The sequence below is a fragment of the Lissotriton vulgaris genome, chromosome 1_1 (assembly GCF_964263255.1).
Source record: "Lissotriton vulgaris chromosome 1_1, aLisVul1.2, whole genome shotgun sequence".
Lineage (NCBI taxonomy): Eukaryota > Metazoa > Chordata > Amphibia > Caudata > Salamandridae > Lissotriton > Lissotriton vulgaris.
The window spans coordinates 123016435-123038458 of NC_141685.1; the positions used below are offsets into that span (position 1 = coordinate 123016435).

At 44.9% G+C, this 22024-nt stretch overlaps 1 protein-coding gene across 1 annotated transcript in view; it reads right to left on the reverse strand.

The window, feature by feature from the left end:
- Positions 1-21209, reverse strand: part of LOC147737731 (uncharacterized) — an 80263-nt gene extending 59054 nt beyond the window's left edge. The window contains exon 1 of the mRNA XM_086942438.1: positions 20996-21209. The gene's annotated coding sequence lies outside the window, so the exon portion shown is untranslated. The remainder of the gene's footprint in view (positions 1-20995) is intronic.
- Between the last annotated feature and the right edge of the window lie 815 nt (positions 21210-22024).

A 22024-nucleotide genomic window follows, 5' to 3' on the forward strand; every position in this document is an offset into this window, starting at 1 on the left:
ATCACTCTTATTAATCGTGCTTGGGAAAACCACAAGTGCAAAAGGAAATATTAATTTGTTGCCCTTTTTTTTTTTGTTGAGCCCGTTTGAAATGCTTGGTTTTTGTTTCTCTCCTTAAAAAATACAAAAAAAACAAAAAATGTTCATAAAAACCAAAAAAAAGCAAAAAAAGTTTAAAAACTCCGAAAAAAAATATAAAACAACAAAAAGAATAAAAAAACAGTTCTTTTCAGAACTACCTCCCATTTATATAAAATGACTAAAATTTTAAAACTCTGCCATTCTCTTTTCTCCCTGGTGCGCTCCCCGGTGCGCTCCCCGGTGCGCGTACCAGGCGCTTCCCCCGCGCAAAACGAAAAAAAATATATATATTTTAAATGCCCCGCGGGGCCCTTTTATAGCCCCCACATCAAACCTAGGGGGTCAAGGGGGGGTCTACCCTGCCCCCTTATGGTCATTTCCCTCTTTGTTTTGCCCACCTCTCGTGTCTCGATCCTACCGAGACACAAGATGGCGGCCGCTCCGGACTGTTTAGAATGTTTACAGACAACTGAGAGCCAATCAGCTTTCTGCGCGCAAGTCGCGTGGCGCGCCTGGAGCGCTCTCCGGTGCGCGCACCGGAGAGCGCCTATAGATATATATATTTTTTTTAACCTAAATTACTCAAAATCCACTGCAGCACATATCTTGAGACATAGCAAAGGCACATCGGGCTACCAGTCCCTACAATTTTGCCAAGTTTGGTGCAAATCCATTCAGCCGTTCGGGCTAAAAGTGAAATCGACCGCCCTATGGAAATTAACATGGGGAAAACGCGTTTTGGGACCCCCCTTTTATCTCGGCCCCCGCTTGACGAATCCCCCCCAAACTTTCAGGGAAGGACCGGAACGCCGCGAGGCCATTTTGAGGAAATTTTGAGGCAGATTCGTCAACCGGCGCCAAAGTTATTCCAAATAGAATTTTGAGATTTAACATTGAAAAAAATCCTAACTATAACTACCTACTGGCGACCGCCAGTAGGTAATATATATATATATATATATATATATATATATATATATATATATATATATATATATATATATATATATATTACCTACTGGCGGTCGCCAGTAGGTATATATAGTTAGGATTTTTTTCAATGTTAAATCTCAAAATTCTATTTGGATTAACTTTGGCGCCGGTTGACGAATCTGCCTGAAAATTTCCTCAAAATGGCCTCTTCAAGCTCCGGTCCTTCCCTGAAAGTTTGGGGGAGATTCGTCAAGCGGGGGCCGAGATAAAAGGGGGGTCCCAAAACACGTTTTCCCCATGTTAATTTCCATAGGGCGGTCGATTTCACTTTTAGCCCGAACGGCTGAATGGATTTCCACCAAACTTGGCAAAATTGTAGGGACTGGTAGCCCGATGTGCCCTTGCTATGTCTCAAGATATGTGCTCCAGTGGATTTTGAGTAATTTAGGTTAAAAAAAATATATATATCTATAGGCGCGCTCCGGTAAGCGCACGGATACGCGCACCGGGCGCGCCACGCGACTTGCGCGCAGAAAGCTGATTGGCTCTCAGTTGTCTGTAAACATTCGAAACAGTCAGGAGCGGCCGCCATCTTGTCTGTCGGTAAAATCTAGTCATAAGAGGTGGCAAAAACAAAGGGGGGAATTGACCATAAGGGGGCTGGGTAGACCCCCCCTGACCCCCTAGGTTTGATATGGGGGCCCTTAAAGGGCCCCGCGGGGTCTCAAAAAAAAATTTTTTGCGTTTTTCGCGGGGGGAGCGCACGGTACGCGCACCGGGGCGTTTACGGGTACGCGCACCGGGAGCGCACAAAAGTCAAAAATGAAAAAAAAAAAAATACTATATTTAAACAAAAATATTATCATAATATACAATATAGGGATTTTTTTGAATAGGGATTTCTGAAAATTCTATGTTGAATAACTTTGGCGTTTTTCAGGAAAATGGCACATTTTGTTTCTGAGCGTCCCCTGAAAGTTTGGGGGGGTTTCGTCAAGCGGGGGCCGAGAAAAAAGGGGGGTCCCAAAACGTGTTTTTAACATTGAGTTTTCCATAGGGCGGTTGGACTCACTTTTAGCTGGAACGGCTGAATGGATTTCTATGAAACTTGGCAAAATTGTAGAGACTGTTTGCCCGATGTGCCTTTGCTAGGTCTCAAGATATGTGCTCCAGTGGATTTTGAGAAATTAACGTTCAAAAAAATATATATATCTGTGACAGCGTCCCAGTTAGCGCCCCGGTTCGCGTACCAGACGCGTAACGGAACTTCGCGAGGAGAAGCGGATTGGCTCTCCGGTGACTGTCAACATTCTAAACAGTCCGGAGCGGCCGCCATCTTGTCTCTCGGTAGGATCGAGAGACAAGAGGTGGAAATAAACGAAGGGGGAAATGAATGAAAGGGGGCAAGGTAGACCCCTCCTGACCCCCTAGGATTGATGTGGGGGCTATTGAAGGGCCCCGCTGGGCAAAAAAATAAAATAATTTTTATTTCGATTTTTCGCGGTGGAAGCGCTACCCGGTACGCGAACCAGGTAGCTCACCGGTAGCGTAACGGGACTCCGCCATCTTGTGTTTCGGACGAATTTAGTCACAAGATGGAGGATAAACAATGTTGGGAATGGGTATAAGGGGGCACGGGAGACATATCCTGACCCCCTAGGTTTTCTGAGGGTGGCAGAGGAGGCCCATATATGCGGAAAAAAACCAACCTTTTTTTTTTCAAATTTTCTCAGGGTTAGCGCCTGGTCTGCGCACCGGGTAGCGTTCAGGAAAGCGTAACAAGGGGAAAACCAAGGGAAATAGTAAAATAATATTTTAGAGAGCTTTGAGGTAGGGTAGCTCTGAATAGAGCTGTTGTGTTGTGTGGGTGATGTAAGTACCAACATGTAGGTACCAATGAAGAGTCTAAAATTCAATGTACACCGTCTCCTCTGTAGATATTTTGTATGTTCTAATATGGGTTATTTAAATGTAAATGTGTGGAAAAGCACTTCATGCTTTAAAGCAATTGTATTTTTGAACTGATTGTTCTTTCCTCTTAGTCCTCCTCTTTGTTTTTTTTTCCCCACACTCTTCTTCAGCATGATAGTTGATAAATTCGTTCCCTCAAAAAATGTATATACATAAAAAAAATATATTAAATACATATAAAATATATTTTTCCTTTAAAAGAAGAATACATTTTACAGCTTTTGATATTTGCTATTAAAAAACCATTGAAATTCACTGAAAAAACCATAGGTTATAGACCATATATAGTTAGGAATTAGCATTTACAAAACCTTGAAAATTCACTGAAAAAACCATAGGTTATAGACCATATATAGTTAGGAATTAGCATTCACAAAACCTTATTTTACTCACACAAAACCATTGAAATTCGCATATATAGTTAGTTGCACTAACTATATATCGCGCACCCGCAATCCACTGCTGATCATGTCACATATTACATCATTCATGACATGGTCAGTGACATCACTGATGACATCTCAAATGACATCACTGATGACATCACTGATGACATCTCAAATGACATCACTGATGACATCTCAAATGACATCACTGATGACATCACTGATGACATCTCAAATGACATCACTGATGACATCACTGATGATATCTCATTTGACATTACTGATCACATCACTGATGACATCATTCATGTGATTATACGATGAACCTCTTCAGACTCTAATATAACCTTAGATACACTCAGTGTAAACAGACACTCACAGACACTCACAGACTGTCACTCATCCATGGAGTTACTCACACACCTAGTCAGTCATGCAAAGAATCAATCACACCTCCACTTCCTCAACTATACAGTTATACACACCTTACTTATTCAAACATATACTAACATATTTACTCTCTTATACAATCCCTGATACAAGTTCACCATGATCCATACAGCCACTCACACATTCACTGGCTCTTATGCACAGTTATTTATATATGTCTACTCTCACATGTACTGTGTTTTACATATATACTTACTTTGACATGTAGCACTGAGATATCCATTCACTCACCAATACACTCATGCACACAGTCAACCGCCCATACAGCTGTTTCCACATGCACTTTTGAACCCATACATCTAGTGAATCAACTGCTCACACATCTATGCACAGAGTCATACACCTCCCAGCCACCCACACACACACTCAGTCTCCCATACAAATACTTGGGCAACCAATCAATAACCCATATAGTTACTCATATAGCTACTGATCAACACATGCAGCAGTTTACAGAATAACAGACATAATGATGCACAAATTAAGACAGTTTAGTCACTAACCCATGCACTCAGTGAGACACATTTAATCACTCACTCATACAGTCAGTCATGCACCTACTAAATCCTTCATCCAGACACTTATACATCCACTCATTCTTCAATATGTAAGACATATTTTAACTTTACAGAAACATACAGTCACTGGATGTTGTCATCAGTGATGTCATTTGAGATGTCATCAGTGATGTCATCAGTGATGTCATTTGAGATGTCATCAGTGATGTCATTAGTGATGTCACTGACCATGTCATGAATGATGTAATATGTGACATGATCAGCAGTGGATTGCGGGTGCGCGATATATAGTTAGTGCAACTAACTATATATGCGAATTTCAATGGTTTTGTGTGAGTAAAATAAGGTTTTGTAAATGCTAATTCCTAACTATATATGGTCTATAACCTATGGTTTTTTCAGTGAATTTTCAAGGTTTTGTAAATGCTAATTCCTAACTATATATGGTCCATAACCTATGGTTTTTTTCAGTGAATATATATATATATCTATATATCTATATATATATCTATATATATATCTATCTATATATATATATATATATATATCAATATATATATATATATATATATATATATATATATATATATATATTACCTACTGGCTATCGCCAGTAGGTATATATAGTTAGAATTTTTTCCCTATGGGACTTTTGAAAATTCTATGTCTAATAACTTTGGCGTTTGTGGACGGAATCGGCTGAAATTTTCAGGAAAATGGCACATTTTGTTTCTGAGCAGCCCCTGAAAATTTGGTGGGGTTTCGTCAAGGGGGGGCTGAGAAAAAAGGGGGGTCCCAAAACGCGTTTTTCCCATTCATTTTTCCATAGGGCGGTTGGACTCACTTTTAGCTCGAACGGCTGAATGGATTTGCACGAAACTTGGCAAAATTGTAGGGACTGTTAGCCCGATGTGCCTTTGCTAGGTCTCAATATATGTGCTCCAGTAGTTTTTGAGAAATTAACGTTCAAACCAAGATATATATCTGTAACAGCGCTCTGGGCAGCGATCCGGTCCGCTTACTTTTCGCTTATCGGAACTTTGCGCGCAGAAAGCTGATTGGCTCTCCGGTGTCTGTCAACATTCTAAACAGTCCGGAGCGGACGCCATCTTGTCTCTCGGTAGGATCGAGAGAGAAGAAGAGGTGGAAAACGAAGGGGGAATTTAATGAAAGGGGGCAAGGTATCCCCCTCTTGACCCCCTAGGAATGTTGTTGGGGTTATTAAAGGGTCCCGTGGGGAAAATAAAAAAAAAATGATTTTTCACGGTAGAAGCGCGGCCGCGAACTGGTAGCGAAACGGGAATTCGCCATTTTGTGCTTCGTAAATTAAATTACTAGTTATAAGTGGGTGCGGGAGACGTATCCTAATCCCCTATGTTTCCTGAGGGTGGGTGAGGAGGCTGATATATGTTGATACATCTCTTCCAGCGGCTGTGCGTGAGCTTTTTTTTTTTTTTGCTGCGTGACAGTCCGGAGCGGCCGCCATCTTGTCTCTCGGTAGGATCGAGAGAGAAGAAAAGGTGAAAAACTAAGGGGGAATTTAATGAAAGGGGGCAAGGTATCCCCCTCTTGACCCCCTAGGAATGTTGTTGGGGTTATTAAAGGGTCCCGTGGGGAAAATAAAAAAAAATGATTTTTCACGGTAGAAGCGCTTCACGGGCCGCGAACTGGGCCGCAAACTGGTAGCGAAATGGGAATTCGCCATTTTGTGCTTCGTTAATTAAAGTACTAGGTATAAGGGGGTGCGGGAGACATATCCTAATCCCCTATGTTTCCTGAGGGTGGCTGAGGAGGCTGATATATGTTGATACATCTCTTCCAGCGGCTGCGCCATCTTGCCTTTTTTCGAATGCCACAATTTTGTCGTGCACGGCAGCCATTTTAGATGCCAGGCTGGTTCCAGGCTATCACCTAACCCTGCGGATGTAGTTTATGGCCCCAGCTGTAGAGAATTCAGACATGCCAATCCTCCTGATTCAGGCGTGTGAGTACTGATTTCAGTGCTAGTCTCCCGCCTCCCGATTTCTGCAAGCAAAAACCCGGGGGCATATTACGAACAACTAGCGATAATTTTTGTCTCTAACTTGTTTAGAGACAAAAATTATCGCCGCACATCGGCGATTTTTATCGCAGATAAACCTTGCTATTATCGCAGAAAAGTCAGCGATATTCATGTATTATCGACCTAATGCTCTTAGCCATGTTATCCACCTCCCATTGGATAACATGGCTAAGAACTGCTCAGGGCAGGTGTTAGATTTTGGAGATATTCGCGCTTAGCGCGAATATCTCCAAAAGTTGGTAATAGAAGGTAGCGATGTTAGGGACTGTTTCCAGTCGCTAACATCTTGGCACGCCACTTTGCATGTCATTAGTGATAAGTATCACTGACATGCAAAGCGGGGCCCAAGATGGTCGCTATCTCCTTTTAGCTGTCACTAACTGGTGTTAGCGACAGCTTGATAATAGGGAAATAATTTTATCTCCGCTTTCATGGTTTTTAAAGCCAAAAAAGCGGAGATAAACCCCCTTGATAATATGCCCCACGATTCCTTGGGGGTTTCAGCTGACAGGGCTTGGTATTGTGTTACATGGTAATTTTTCCATGAAACGTCAGAGGGTCGATGCAGGGGTTCTAGAAGAGGTGATAAACCATTTAAGCCTCATGAACAAGCGCATGGTCTTTTAAAGATTTGTGAAGTACTCGGGGCGGCGGTGTGTGTGTGCCCTCTTTCAGGAGCGGGCGGGGGGGCACTGCCAGCAACTTGCCAGGTCAGGTAGTGTTCAACACGTGCATCACCCTTTCTCTGCCTGCTATTGCGCTCCATGCTTCGGAAAGGTAAGAAAAAGAACGTGCATTTGAGTTTGAAATGTCCGATCCTGCAGCAGCACACTTCCAAAGCCCACACATGACAATAACCCGATTCAAGGCCCCATTCACCCGTTTTTAAAAAAATAGATAACACTCCAAAAAAGTAAGGTTATAAAACTTTATTAACTACTAACTTTAACAAACGGAACAAAAACTAAAAACATTTAAACATTTCTCAACACAAAAAGCAACAATGGTTAGAAGCGGTCTTTTGTGCGAATAGTCCCAAGGCAGCACAACGTGCAGAGTTCTGGACGGCACCCAGGTGATGTCGCCTGGGTGCCGCACTGGTTTAGGGATCCTACAATGCTGCTCCGAAAATTGGCGTGGGGCGTCCCGGGTGGGGCGGGGGGAGGCCTCATCAGTAGCGGTCTGTTGTGCGAATAGTCCCAAGGCAGCACAACGTGCAGAGTTCTGGACGGCACCCAGGTGATGTCGCCTGGGTGCCGCACTGGTTTAGGGATCCTACAATGCAGCACAGAAAAACAGCGTGGGGCGTCCCGGGTGGTGCGGGGGGAGGCCTCATCAGTAGCGGTCTGTGTCCAGTGTCACATGGCTGACACAACATGTACGACAGGCACCCAGGTGATGTCCAGTAAACTGCCGCACTGGTTTTGGTATCCTACAATGCTGCTCCGAAAATTGGCGTGCGGCGGCTCGGGGGGGGGCGTGGGGGAGCCGGCGTGAACGGGCCTCCCCAGGTGGCGGCCATCTAGCTGAGTTGCGCTCGCTCTTGCGGCCACAGCGTCTCGCTCACCATGTTGTTGAGTTGCTCCCACTCTTGCAGTGCAGCGATAGGCGGCTGCCACATGGCTCTTAAAATGGCGGACAGCTCCTCGGTTTTAGGCCTGGTCCACTGAAATGGCCCTGGGACACTTTGGAACTCGGACGCTTGCCTGCTAGGGCTTGGGCTCCATTCTCGAAAAGCGTCCGCTCAGCCGTGAAGATTGTATAAAAGTCTTGGGGGCCCCCGACTCCCGCAGGCTTCCGGTGGGGAGCGGCTGCCATGATTGCTCGCGGAATGACCACGACGGAGCCACGAGATGGTGGTGCTCTCATGCTGACGCCAGCTTCAGTCTGAATGATCCAGAAACAAGGTGGGGCTTTCATCGTTTGGGAAAAAAAATGTTCTAAACCAATGAAAAGTGTTATTTTTAGGTCATATGACCAAGCCTTCCATCTTTAGGAAACCAAAAGTAAAATGAACCAATGAAAAGTTTTATAAACAAGTCACATGACCTGTTATGCGACATAGGGCTACAAAAAGCGTAGAAAATCCGTTGGCACGTGAGGCGGCGTCAGTAGCGGACCGATGTGCGAATAGGCCGAAGGCAGCACAACGGGCCGAGATCCGGATGGCACCGAGGTGGTGTCCAGCAAATTGCCGCACTGGTGTGGCCATCCTACAATGCTGCGCCGAAAGACGGCGTGTCCAGCTGAATTGCGGTCACTGTTGCGGTACAGTGACTCGAACGCGCCGAGATCCGGATGGCGCCGAGGTGGTGTCCAGCAAATTGCCGTACTGGTGTGGCCATCCTACAATGCTGCGCCGAAAGACGGCGTGTTCAGCTGAGTTCCGGTCACTCTTCCGGCACAGTGACTCGAACGCGCTGAGATCCGGATGGCACCGAGGTGGTGTCCAGCAAGTGGCTGCACTGGTGTGGCCATCCTACAATGCTGCGCCGAAAGTCGGCGTGGGGTGCCCCGTTGGCTTATGAGGTGATGTCAGTAGTGGACTGATGTGTGAATAGGTCGGAACCAGCACAAGGCGCCAAGATCCGAATGGCAAGTCCTGGATGTTGAGTGCCTCAGTTGAGATTTCTGAGCAGTGCTTGTAGGACTGTCTGAAGCTTATTTGCACCTGCTGCAGCTTCACTAGGTCCGGCAGAACTTTTTGCCTTTTTCTTTCTGCTTCTTTTCCTACAATGCGTTTCATCTGAAGACACGACCAGGTCCCTGAATGTGTGCAGGGGGACGCTATTGATTGAATGAACGCGCCGAGATCTGGATGGCACCGAGGTGGTGTCCAGCAAATTGCCGCACTGGTGTGGCCATCCTACAATGCTGCGCCGAAAGTCGGCGTGGGGTGCCCCGTTGGTTTATGAGGTGATGTCAGTAGTGGACCGATGTGTGAATAGGTCGGAACCAGCACAAGGCGCCCTGCACTGTTGAGCCTTTTTCAATGCCTGTTTTTTGTTGTTTCCCCTCCATCAAAAACAAAACAAAAATACAAGGCGCCAAGATCCGAATGGCAAGTCCTGGATGTTGAGTGCCTCAGTTGAGAGTTCTGAGCAGTGCTTGTAAGACTGTCTGAAGCTTATTTGCACCTGCTGCAGCTTCACTAGGTCCGGCGGAACTTTTTTCCTTTTCCTTTCTGCTTCTTTTCCTACAATGCGTTTCATCTGAAGACACGACCAGGTCCCTGAATGTGTGCAGGGGGACGCTATTGATTGAATGAAAATGGCGGCTTGACACAAAGCTGACTCAAGCGTTACTGTTGGTGCTATACAGACAAAAATTGGTTTTCAGTTTGTACATTCTTCAGGTTTTTTTTTTCCATCCAAGTCTGATTGAGAGTTTGTAGAAAAATGGCTTCAGATTTTCCACATACTACTCTTCAACATTCTTCCTAAATGTAACAATGTGAAACTCACTAGGAGAACGGCTGTTTCTGTTTCCTTTCAAAATGCTGCCACCAATATTTTCTGAATGGAAGACACCATCTTGTAGCATAAAGGGCCGAAAGGGGTTCTGGTCTGGCCGATGGTTGGTGGAGACATTTTGACTATATCTTGGACCTGCACGGCCTCGCCCAAAATGGCGCCGGTATAAATGGGACTCGTAACTCTTTGCCCGCAAATGTATATCTAGAAAATGTTATTGTAAGTGGCCCTGTCGTATTTTAATTACAAAATGTACGTCCACCGATTCCGCAACTGTTAGACACCTTTGTTCTTGTCACCTAATGGCCCGCTCGTTACGTTCTTCTACAGTGTAAATGTCTCCTCATCATATACGATTTCAGTTTGCTCCGTGGCCGGCCCACGTGGTTATAGGCCCGTATTTGTATACTGACATTTTCACAATAAAGGTTTTTAAAACAAAACACGGTAGTAGTATTTTCATTTGTAAAGTTTTTACTTTTAGTGACTGTATCAGTAAAAGGCAAGTGAAATAAAGCAGTCCAATTACATGACGGATAAAAGGTATAATATGTAGGAACGCAGTAAAGATAAATGGTCAAGGGCAGTTGTGTTTTTCATGTCTGCAACATAAAGTGATCGATAAGAATCTGATAATCAGGCGTATCGGCGACTAAGACAGCAGGCCGAATCTCTTTTACTCAACGGCTCCGTCATGGAAGGAAGAAACGCCCTTTTTCTCGAAAAAGGAATATATTTTACTTGCAAGACAGTTGTAAATTTTCCGGGAAAGTACATTAGCCTGGAATATTATAACATATGTTTGAAAAAAAAATATTGTTCGAAAATAATAAAAAGCGTAATTTTTAGGTCATATGACCAAGCTTTTCATCATTAAATTAACAAAAGTAAAATGAACCAATGAAAAGTTTTATTAACAAGTCACATGACCTGTTATGCTTACGTTACGCGCTGCGCGCCGCGCCTCGGATCACTTCCGGGTGCGCTAACGCGGCGTGTCATAAAACGCATTACGCGACAACGTAGGTCAAGAATATAGTCTAAATGTCTCCACCAACCAGCGTTCAGAACACAACCCCTTTCAGCAGTCCAAAAAGTTCTGTTAAATGACAACAGAGGGGACAGGCAACAAGAACCATCAGTCAAAGAGGGGAGGGCAAGTTCTTCTCTTCCGGGTCATGTTGGGGCGCTACCGGAACTGATCGAATTGGTAGTCTACAGTGTTTCTGGATGTTTCAGACTGAAGCTGGCGTCAGCATGAGACCACTACCATCTCGTAGCTCCGTCGTGGCCATTCCACGAGCAATCATGGCAGCCGCTCCCCACCAGAAGCCTGCGGGAGTCGGAGGCCCCCAAGACTTTTGTAGAATCTTCACGGCTGAGGGGACGCTTTTCGAGAATGGGACCCAAGCCCTAGCAGACAAGCGTCCGAGTTCCAAGGTGTCCCAGGGCCATTTTAGTGGACCAGGCCCAAAACCGAAGAGCCGGCCGCCATTTTGAGAGTCCTGTGGCAGCCGCCTATCGCTGCACCGCAAGAGCGGGCGCATCTCAACTACATGGTGAGCGAGACGCTGTAGTCGCAAGAGCGGGCGGTAAACAGCTGAATGGCGGAAGAGGCACAGTGTAGCAAAAGCGGGCGGAATGGCAACTAAAACGATAAAGGGGCGCCCCACTACAGCTTGTCTTCAGGTCAAACGGATTGTGGGACAAGGTCCAGAATTGAAGAGTCATCAAAAGGCAAAAAGTTCCGCCGGACCCCGGGAGCCGGCCGCCTATGTCGGGGGCGATCTCAGGCTACACCAGTGCTATAAGACTTGGGGAGGGTGTCGGAGCCAAGCGTCTTCTCCGAGTCCATGGCCATCACACCGCCCCTCAGGGGCCTCCGTCAAGCTGTTTAGGAAGGTAACATATCACATTGTTTTCTAATGCAGTCAGGTCCACAAACGACACTCACTTACTTTGAGAATAGTGAAGCTGCAGTAGGTGGAAATAAGCTTCAGACAGTGTTACAAGCACTGCTCAGAACTCTTAACTATGGCACCCAACATCCAGAACTTATGCTATTTGAGAATGGTAGTGACATCGAAGCATCTCAGGGACCAAAACCATTAACGTACTTTCACGTATGAAAATCTTACTTGGGGAGGGGGCAGGAGCGAAGCGCCCCCTCCCAGTCAGCGCCACCACACCGTATGTTGAAAATCTGAAGCCATCGTTCTACAAAGTCAACCAAACTTGGATTGAAAAATCTAGAAAAATGTACAAACTGAAAACCAGTTTTGGTCTGCATAGCATCAGTAACAACGCTTGAGTCAGCTTTGTGTCAAGCCGCCATTTTGATTCAACAAAGCACAGGCATTGAAAAAGGCTGAAATTCAGAACTCTAAACTATGGCACCCAACATCCAGGATCTTGCTATCCGGATTTTGGAGCCTTGTGCTGTTTTCGATCTATTCACACATCGGTCCACTACTGACATCATCTTATAAACCAACGTTATGTAAATAGTTTTTTAATAAAATGTTTTACCCTGTTTCTTTGCTGGTGTGTTGTCTATATTTTTAATATTTGCATAGGGTTTGTCGTTATTTTGTGCGGGATGGGTGATGGAGCCGAGCTGTCTTGCAGCCCTCATGGTGTGGAGCTCAGTTCATCTCACTATTTTCGTATTTCTCAAGAAGGGTTGTTCCTAATATTTCTATTTTAGCGAGGTCAAAAAGAGATCCAATTAGTGGCCTACTGATTTTGCTCGATTACTTTTATTTTTTTACACGATTTTTCACTATCTGCAAAGACTAAACAGAGTATTGCGACTTTGTGCTTGTTTGTAAATAGAGAATGATCCAAAGAGAACCAATTCTAAAACAGTAAATGCTTGGACAACAATCAATCAAATGGAGAGACAAGGAGGCACGACGGATTACAACGGGGGTAAAGGCCTGCGTTAACTACCCTTCAGTATCTGCAAAGAGAGAGTACTACTAAGGCAAAAGAGGGGAGGGGGGGGGGGTGCAGCGTTCAAAGCACATCAGCGTGCATAAATACGAAAATGTTTTTATCTATCACGTACTTGACATTTTAAAGCTTTTCATATTTGCTATTAAAAAACCAATGAAATTCACAGAAAAAACCATAGGTTATAGTGGATATATAGTTAGGAATTTGCATTTACAAAACCTTGAAAATTCAATGAAAAAACCATAGGTTATAGGCCATATATAGTTAGGAATTAGCATTTACAAAACCTTATTTTACTCGCATAAAACCATTGAAATTCCATATATAGTTAGAAGCGCTAACTATATATCGCGCACCCGCAATCCACTGCTGATGATGTCACATATTACATCATTCATGACATGGTCAGTGACATCACTGATGACATCACTGATGACATCTCAAATGACATCACTGATGACAACTCAAATGATATCAATGATGACATCTCAAATGACATCACTGATGACATCACTGATGACAACTCAAATGACATCACTGATGACATCTCATTTGTCATCACTGATCACATCACTCATGTGATAATACAATGAACCTCTTCAGACTCTAATATAACCTTACATACACTCAGTATAAACAGACACTCACAGACTGTCAGTCATCCATGGAGTTACTCACACACCTAGTCAGTCATGCAAAGAATCAATCACACCTCCATTTCCTCAACTATACAGTTATACACATCTTACTTATTCAAACATATAATAACACATATTTACTCTCTTATATAATCCCTGATACAAGCTCACAGTGATCGATACAGCCACTCACACATTCACTGGCTCTTATGTTCAGTTATTTATATATCTCAACTCTCACATGTATTGTGTTTTACATACGTACTTACTTGCACATGTAGCAATGAGAAATCCATTCACTCACCAACACACCCATGCACAGTCAACCGCCCATATAGCTGTTTCCACATGCACTCTTGAACTCATACTCCTAGTGAATCAACTGCTTACACATCTATGCACAGAGTCACGCACCTCCCAGCCACCCACACACACACTCAGCCTCCCATTCAAATACTTGGGCAACCAATCAATAACCCATATGGCCACTCTTATAGCTACTGATCAACACATGCAGCAGCTTACACAACAACAAACATACTGATGCACGAATTAAGACAGTTTAGTCACTAACCCATGTACTCAGTGAGACACATTTAATCACTCACTCATACAGTCAGTCATGCACCTACTAAATTCTTCATCCAGACACTTATACATCCACTCATTCTTCAATATGTGAAACATATTTAAACTTTACAGACACATACAATCACTGGATGTTGTGATCAGTGATGTCATCAGTGATGTCATTTGAGATGTCATCAGTGATGTCATCAGTGATGTCACTGACCATGTCATGAATGATGTAATATGTGACATCATCAGCAGTGGATTGCGGGTGCGCGATATATAGTTAGCGCTTCTAACTATATATGGAATTTCAATGTTTTTATGCGAGTAAAATAAGGTTTTGTAAATGCTAATTCCTAACTATATATGGCCTATAACCTATGGTTTTTTCATTGAATATATATATATATATATATATATATATATATATATATATATATGAAACAGCATAATTCTAATGAAAAAGAATCCAGACGAGCCCGTAATCCTTTCTTCAAATATTTATTTCGGCACAGCAAACAGACGAGGATAACGCGTTTCGAACAACCCTGGTTGTTCTTGGTCACATGACCCGCGTTCCTCACACACCACCTTTTAAAGGTGTATTCATGTTTTTTTCTCTTTCCCCTCTCAATTTGTTCTTTATTACTTCATGGCACAAACAAAAAAGATTTTCCCAAGGCACAAATTAATCCACCTCATTTCTCTGAAGAGTAAAACGTGAAGAAAATTATACCATCAATTATAGTCATTGATTATTCTAAAAATTCATGTGTAAAATAAACCAGCTCATATTTTTGATTTTCATTCTGTTTCAATACAGTGGGCTATCTGTCACATCAGATTAAGGTTTAGTACCAAAGAGTTCATGTTTCCCAATGAACCAAAACCTTCTTTTGCAAAGCAAATCATGCAAAGTATTGGTATAGTACCCTTCTATTTCTCCCTCGTAATACACGCCGGTATTAGATAAACAGTTCATATTTTTCAAAATTGAAGGTCCATAACCAGTCTTTTGAAATCACTTCATACTCCACCTGTGGAAACGGGAGAAGACAAGGTTTTGGTATGCTACAAAATTTACACTTTATACAATACTATTTACATGTGAGATATAACTCTTGATCTTATCATAAAAGTATGTGGTTGATAGCCCTACACTGATTAGCTGGTGTATGTTTCGTGAAAGTGTATATATATACATACATGGAGAGTATTTTCTCCCACACGGGGGTACGGCGACACGTAGAAGGGCTCTAACCTGCAGTGACTAGAGTACGTTAGGTATTTACACCTACGCCACGCAGTATACGGAATATACATGGCGAATGAAATGTTAAAGGAGCGCGAAGCATTGGTTCTTAGAATCTTTAACTCGAAGTCAGCTGTGAGACGAGACGGCGACGCTTATGTAAGTGATGCCGATGGCACAACCAGCACTTTGAAACAACGAGGTATTACACTGGAAAAAATGAGGAAAAAGGAAATCAGTCAATGGTGGGAAGCCACATCACTTCAAAATTACCTGGATGTAAACAGGATAACGAGAGGCCTGAGAAACTTTATAATCCCCACATTGGCAAATCTTAGACCTGAGTTACTGAAGGATTGGACAGAAAATACTAATCCAATCAAGAGTGCATGGATAGAGCATACGGAACTAACAACTAAAATCAAGGGCATAATGGATGAATTTGAGAAAGAAATAGATCAGGAAGCCGTTAAGAAAATACTTAAGCCAATTGAAGACGCCTCAAGACCCATGAAAAGGACGTAATAGAGCACAAACAACGCAAGTTCCTTCGGGATTTATCACCAAGTTTACATGTCAGACAAACAACTTATGCAAGATCTTAAAGAGTAGATGCACAATACTAACACATGATACCACCTTAAGAACGAAGATAGGCAAATAGACCCACAATCACTTTTAAGAGAAATGTTTCCATAAAAGACATGTTAGTACACAGTCATCTCACAAGTAACAGACAAACTTGGTTGCAACAGAGTTGAGGTTTCAGAAAATGCGGTCACTGCAAGGCATGCAAATTCAGCACTAACGTCTGTGAGATTACCCTAGACAGGATTAGGAAGAAATACTGTATCACTAAACCAATCACATTTGAAACAGACTATGTAGTATATGTAATCATCTGCCCATGTGACAGATGAAATATAGGGTTGACTACCTTTCCCATACAAAAGCGTATACTCGAACATTGGCGTACCATCACAAATGCAGACATGAGCTACAGCACAGCACGACACTTCAGGGAACACCATGATGGAGACTGGACCAAAGCCAGATTGTTTGGCATTGATACAGTTGTGAAACACCCTAGGGGTGGCAACAGAACTACTGCATTACGCAGAATGAAATCTAGGTACATACTAGAAGCAGGAAGTCTCGCTCCACATGATATGAACCAGGACGAAGAGCTTTACACACACTTGTAAATTAGATGCTCCTATGTGTAATTCATTTTTCTTTTCTTTTGATGATGTTTCTAATTGTCACAAATGTATATATTTTTTTCTGTAGACATATCACATTCATCATCGATATTATTTTCTCCTCTTATAATGGTTTTCCAAGATGCAACACGAAGAAGACTGTACTTAGGTTGCACTTACGTTACTCTGGTATACTAAATTGTTCTTTTTCTCCATTATAGATATTTGGGAGCTAGCATGCACATCTGCTGGTAGCGTTAAGGAGACTATAGAAGGCGACCCCCATGTGGCAACACCTTTTTTTATTCACTGAGGTTGAAAGTACAATTTAGTTTCATATGGGTCCTATACCCTTGAGCACAGCAGCTTTTGTTTGTCAGTTTTGAATTAGGGCACTAGACCCTAACAAGAAATTTTGTATCAAAATAAAAATATAATTCAGAAACGACCCAAACATAGTTGAACAACTGTCATAGACACTGTACTATACCTAATATATGGTGGCTAAAGTCAATATTATTGGTAACACTTAGTTTACTAAATAACAGCTTTTTTCCGTCATTGATAAAGTTTTTGTTGACAAAAAGTTGAGGAGGAATCACAGAATGTGAAGTATTTTGTTTATGTTTACTTGAACGCATTTTTCCACGTTGTATAAATGCAATGAACATAGAGAAAAACGGGTTATGTGAAAAAGTTTGTCAGATCGAAACACGCCAGTTTCGTTTGCCAAATAAATACCAGTGATAAAATACTACTGCGTTGGTGTGGCTGTTTTCTCAGGAGTGACAGGAAAGGCATAATACATGTGGTTTATACATATATATATATATTCACTGAAAAAACTACAGGTTACAGGGACGTTAGAGTTAGGCTCAGATTTCACTCATAAAAAAACATAGAAATTCAGCTGGTATAGTTACCCAAGCTAACTATAACTTATGCCTCTGCAATGCACTGCTTATGACCTCACATATTGCATCAATCACTCATGACATGGTCAGTGACAGCGCTAATGACAACATCCACAGAACCCCTCACACACCCACTCCTACCCCATAGAACCTCTCATACACCCAATCCCAACCCCACATAACCCCTCACATACCCATTCACAGACCCATACCAGTACTCACATAACCAGACTCATCCAAAGAGCGACTCACAAATCCACTCACTCACACAGCCACTTACATACCCACTAAGTCACCCATACAGCCACTCATGCACCCACTCACTCACCAATACAACCACTCACATATACATACAGACAGATACTTACACACCCACTCCTACCCCATAGAACATCTCAGACACCCAATCCCAACCCCACATAACCCCTCACATACCCATTCACAGACCCATACCAGTACTCACACAACCAGTGACTCCTCCAAAGAGCGACTCACAAATCCACTCACTCACACAGCCACTTACATACCCACTAAGTCACCCATACAGCCACTCATGCACCCACTCACTCACCAATACAACCACTCGCATATACATACAGACAGACACACACCCACCCCTACCCCATAGAACCTCTCATACACCCAATCCCAACCCCACATAACCCCTCACATACCCATTCACAGACCCATACCAGTACTAACACAACCAGTGACTCCTCCAAAGAGCCACTCACAAATCCACTCACTCAGATAGATGCAGCACATTCCTGCCCTTTCCCGATCACGGAGTGCAGCTAGGTGGCTTGCTGAGCTGCGCTGCTTGCCCCTAAGTGTAGTTGAAGGACGTGCAGTATGGAAAGATTTTTCTCAGTGAAGAGTAAAGAACAGTGCAGCGCGCCCAGCGTTTCTCTTTTTGAAACGCCCCTCGGACTGTAGTAAAAAGTGATTCTGTTTACAGACCACAGATGGGCTCTAAAGACCCTGCACAGAGTAGTCAAAGGCAGAGGAGTCTGCACAGATATCCTCTTTTATTTTAAACCCCCCTCACAGTGTAATAAAAAGCAGTGCAGTGTGTGCACATGAGCTTTCCTGTCAACAGCCCTCATAGAGCAAGGAAAAGCAATGCAATGTACAGATTTTATCGGTTCTCAGAGATTATTAGTAAGCTGAGCACAAACTTCTCACAAAGTAGCAAAAAGCAGTGCCGTTTTCTCAGACATCTTCCTCAAAGTGCAGTAAAAAGCAGAGCAATGTGCACCGATTTCTCACAGTGCAGGGGGCACAGACTACTCATAGTGCAGTACAATGCATGGCCGCATGCACAGATCGCTCATAGTGCATATAGCTGTGTAGCATTCACTGTTTCCACACTGTGCAGTACGATGCAGGGCAGTGTGCACAGACTTCTCATAGTGCTGTAAGATGCAGTACAGTGTGCACAGTTTCCTCATAGTGCTGTAAGATGCAGTACAGTGTGCACAGTGTCCTCATAGTGCCCTACGATGCAGTGACGTGTGCACATATTTCTTATAGTGTTAAGTTGCAGTGACGTGTGCACAGCTTTCTTATAGTAGTATAATGCAGTGTGCACAGATTTCTCCCAGTGTAGTAAGATGCAGTGCAGTGCGCATAGAATCCTCACAGTACAGTAAGAAACAATGCAGTGTGCATAGATTATTCATAGTGCAGTAAGATGCAGTGCAGCATGTACATATTCCTCATAGTGCAGTAAGATGCAGTGCAGCATGTACAGACTGCTCATAGTGCAGTATATTCAGTGCAGTCTGCACAGATTTCACACAGTGCAGTTAGATACAGTGCAGTGCACAGACATAGACTTGTCATAGTGCAGTAACATACTGTGCAGCTTCTACAGACTGCTCATGGTGCAGTATATACAGTGCAGCGTGCAGAGATTTCTCACAGTGTTGCGTGATGCAGGGCGGCGTGGACAGATTTCTCACATTGCAGTAAAATGCAGTGTAGAGTGCAAAGATTCTTCACAGTGCTGCATATTCCTCATGCAGTAAAATGCAGTGCAGCATGCAGTGATTTCCATCGTTCAGTGAGATGCTGTGCAGAGATTACTCATAGTGCAGTCAGTTGCAGTGTGTACAGATCCCTCACAGTGCAGTAAGATAGAGCAAGGAAAAGCAATGCAATATACAAAGCCCAGCTCAGCCCCAGGGGCCCCGGATAGAAGAGCCCAGCCCCCCAAGAGGCCCCCAGATAGAAGAGCCCAGCTCAGCCCCAGGGGCCCTGGATAGAAGAGCCCAGCCCCCCAGATAGAAGAGCCCAGCTCAGCCCCAGGGCCCCTGGATAGGAGAGCCCAGCTCAGCCCCAGGGACCCCGGATAGAAGAGCCCAGCTCAGCCCCAGGGCCCCCGGATAGAAGAGCCCAGCTCAGCCCAAGGGGCCGCCGGATAGAAGAGCCCAGCTCAGCCCCAGGGCCCCCGGATAGAAGAGCCCAGCTCAGCCCCAGGGCCGCCGGATAGAAGAGCCCAGCTCAGCCCCAGGGGCCCCGGATAGAAGAGCCCAGCCCCCCCAGAGGCCCCCAGATAGAAGAGCCCAGCTCAGCCCAAGGGGGCCTCGGATAGAAGAGCCCAGATCAGCCCCAGGGCCCCTGGATAGGAGAGCCCAGCTCAGCCCCAGGGACCCCGGATAGAAGAGCCCAGCTCAGCCCCAGGGCCCCCGGATAGAAGAGCCCAGCTCAGCCCCAGGGCCGCCGGATAGAAGAGCCCAGCTCAGCCCCAGGGGCCCCGGATAGAAGAGCCCAGCACCCCCAGAGGCCCCCAGATAGAAGAGCCCAGCTCAGCCCCAGGGGCCCCCGGATAGAAGAGCCCAGCTCAACCCCAGGGGCCCCCGGATAGAAGAGCCCAGCTCAGCCCCAGAGGCCCCGGATAGAAGAGCCCAGCTCAGCCCCAGGCCCCCCCGGATAGAAGAGCCCAGCTCAGCCCCAGGGGCCCCCGGATAGAAGAGCCCAGCTCAGTCCTAGGGGCCCCGGATAGAAGAGCCCAGCTCAGCCCCAGGGCCCCTGGATAGGAGAGCCCAGCTCAGCCCCAGGGACCCCTGGATAGAAGAGCCCAGCTCAGCCCCAGGGCCCCCAGATAGAAGAGTCAGCTCAGCCCCAGGGGCCCCGGATAGAAGAGCCCAGCTCAGCCCCAGGGGCCCCCGGATAGAAGAGCCCAGCTCAGCCCCAGGGCCCCTGGATAGGAGAGCCCAGCTCAGCCCCAGGGACCCCTGGATAGAAGAGCCCAGCTCCGTCCCAGGGCCCCCGGATAGAAGAGTCAGCTCAGCCCCAGGGGCCCCGGATAGAAGAGCCCAGCTCAGCCCCAGGGGCCCCCGGATAGAAGAGCCCAGCTCAACCCCAGAGGCCCCCGGATAGAAGAGCCCAGCTCAGCCCCAGGGGCCCCCGGATAGAAGAGCCCAGCTCAACCCCAGGGGCCCCCGGATAGAATAGCCCAGCTCAGCCCTAGGGGCCCCCGGATAGAAGAGCCCAGCTCAGCCCGGCTCCTGCAGAGATTCCCTCCAGGATTATTCAGTCTTTTTCTACAGACACAGCAGAAGGTGCTGACAATCTCCTACCTGAGCAGAGACCTGTGCAGACATATTCGGGCTCTCTCCTCCCCCTTGGGTGCCGGGGGTGGGGGCATATCTAGGATCTGACGGGGGCAGATCTGAGGTCTGAGGGGGGGGTCTGAAGATGAAGGTATCTGCACAGACAGACAGTGCTCCTTCCTCCTCTGCTGAGGCCGAAAGTGATGTCACCACCGCTGCTGGTGCTGTCTCTGCCTCCACTGACCCGGAAGAGGAAACCCTTCTCCTTTTCATACAGTATACAGCTCTGTGGGTTTTATCAGCAGGCGAGGAGCGCCCTCTGGTGGCCGCTGACAGAACCGCTACCTCCAGGCTCCAGGAGTGAATTGGAAATGACAGCCTGAGTTTCATTAAATATTTGAAAATGTAAGAATTAAACTGGTCAACGTTTTTCTGTTTTTCTATTTTTCCTGTTTCTGTGGGTAATTCTTTATATTTGTAAGGGCTCTGTATACTCAAACAACTTTCCGACTCTGCCCCAAATTAAGTTTTGCATGTGTCTGCATTGTACACCACCTCACTCCCTTCAAAGCTTCACTTATAAAATAAAGAAAGAAGTAGAGTGTAGTATCAATAAATTCAAAAGACAGAACAATCAGGTTTGACTCACAGATTTCTCCCTCAGTGGATGGTGTCATGGCAGTGAGTGAACGGTGCTGGGTCTGAGGATGAGAGGGTATTCCAGCACTAACTAATGCCAGACTCCTTCATACAGGCTCTTATTAGAGTTACCACCTTTTGGTCATATTTTAAGATTTTGCAAAGGCCCGGGTATTATTCTTCAATAAGACTTTGTGTAAAAGTGTTTGTATTAATTATTAACATGGCTTTGCTCTCTTTTTTTCCTTTAACTATCAGTCATGATTCATTAAGGCAGCTCTAGAACACATTTTAAAGGGATTTCTGCTTGTGTTTGATATTTTAAGTTTGCACCAATACCAGCTTTAAGTAATCTTCCTGGCCGGAACATTAACATACTGGCCATGCCATGCCTATAAAAGACCGGCCAGGTGGTAA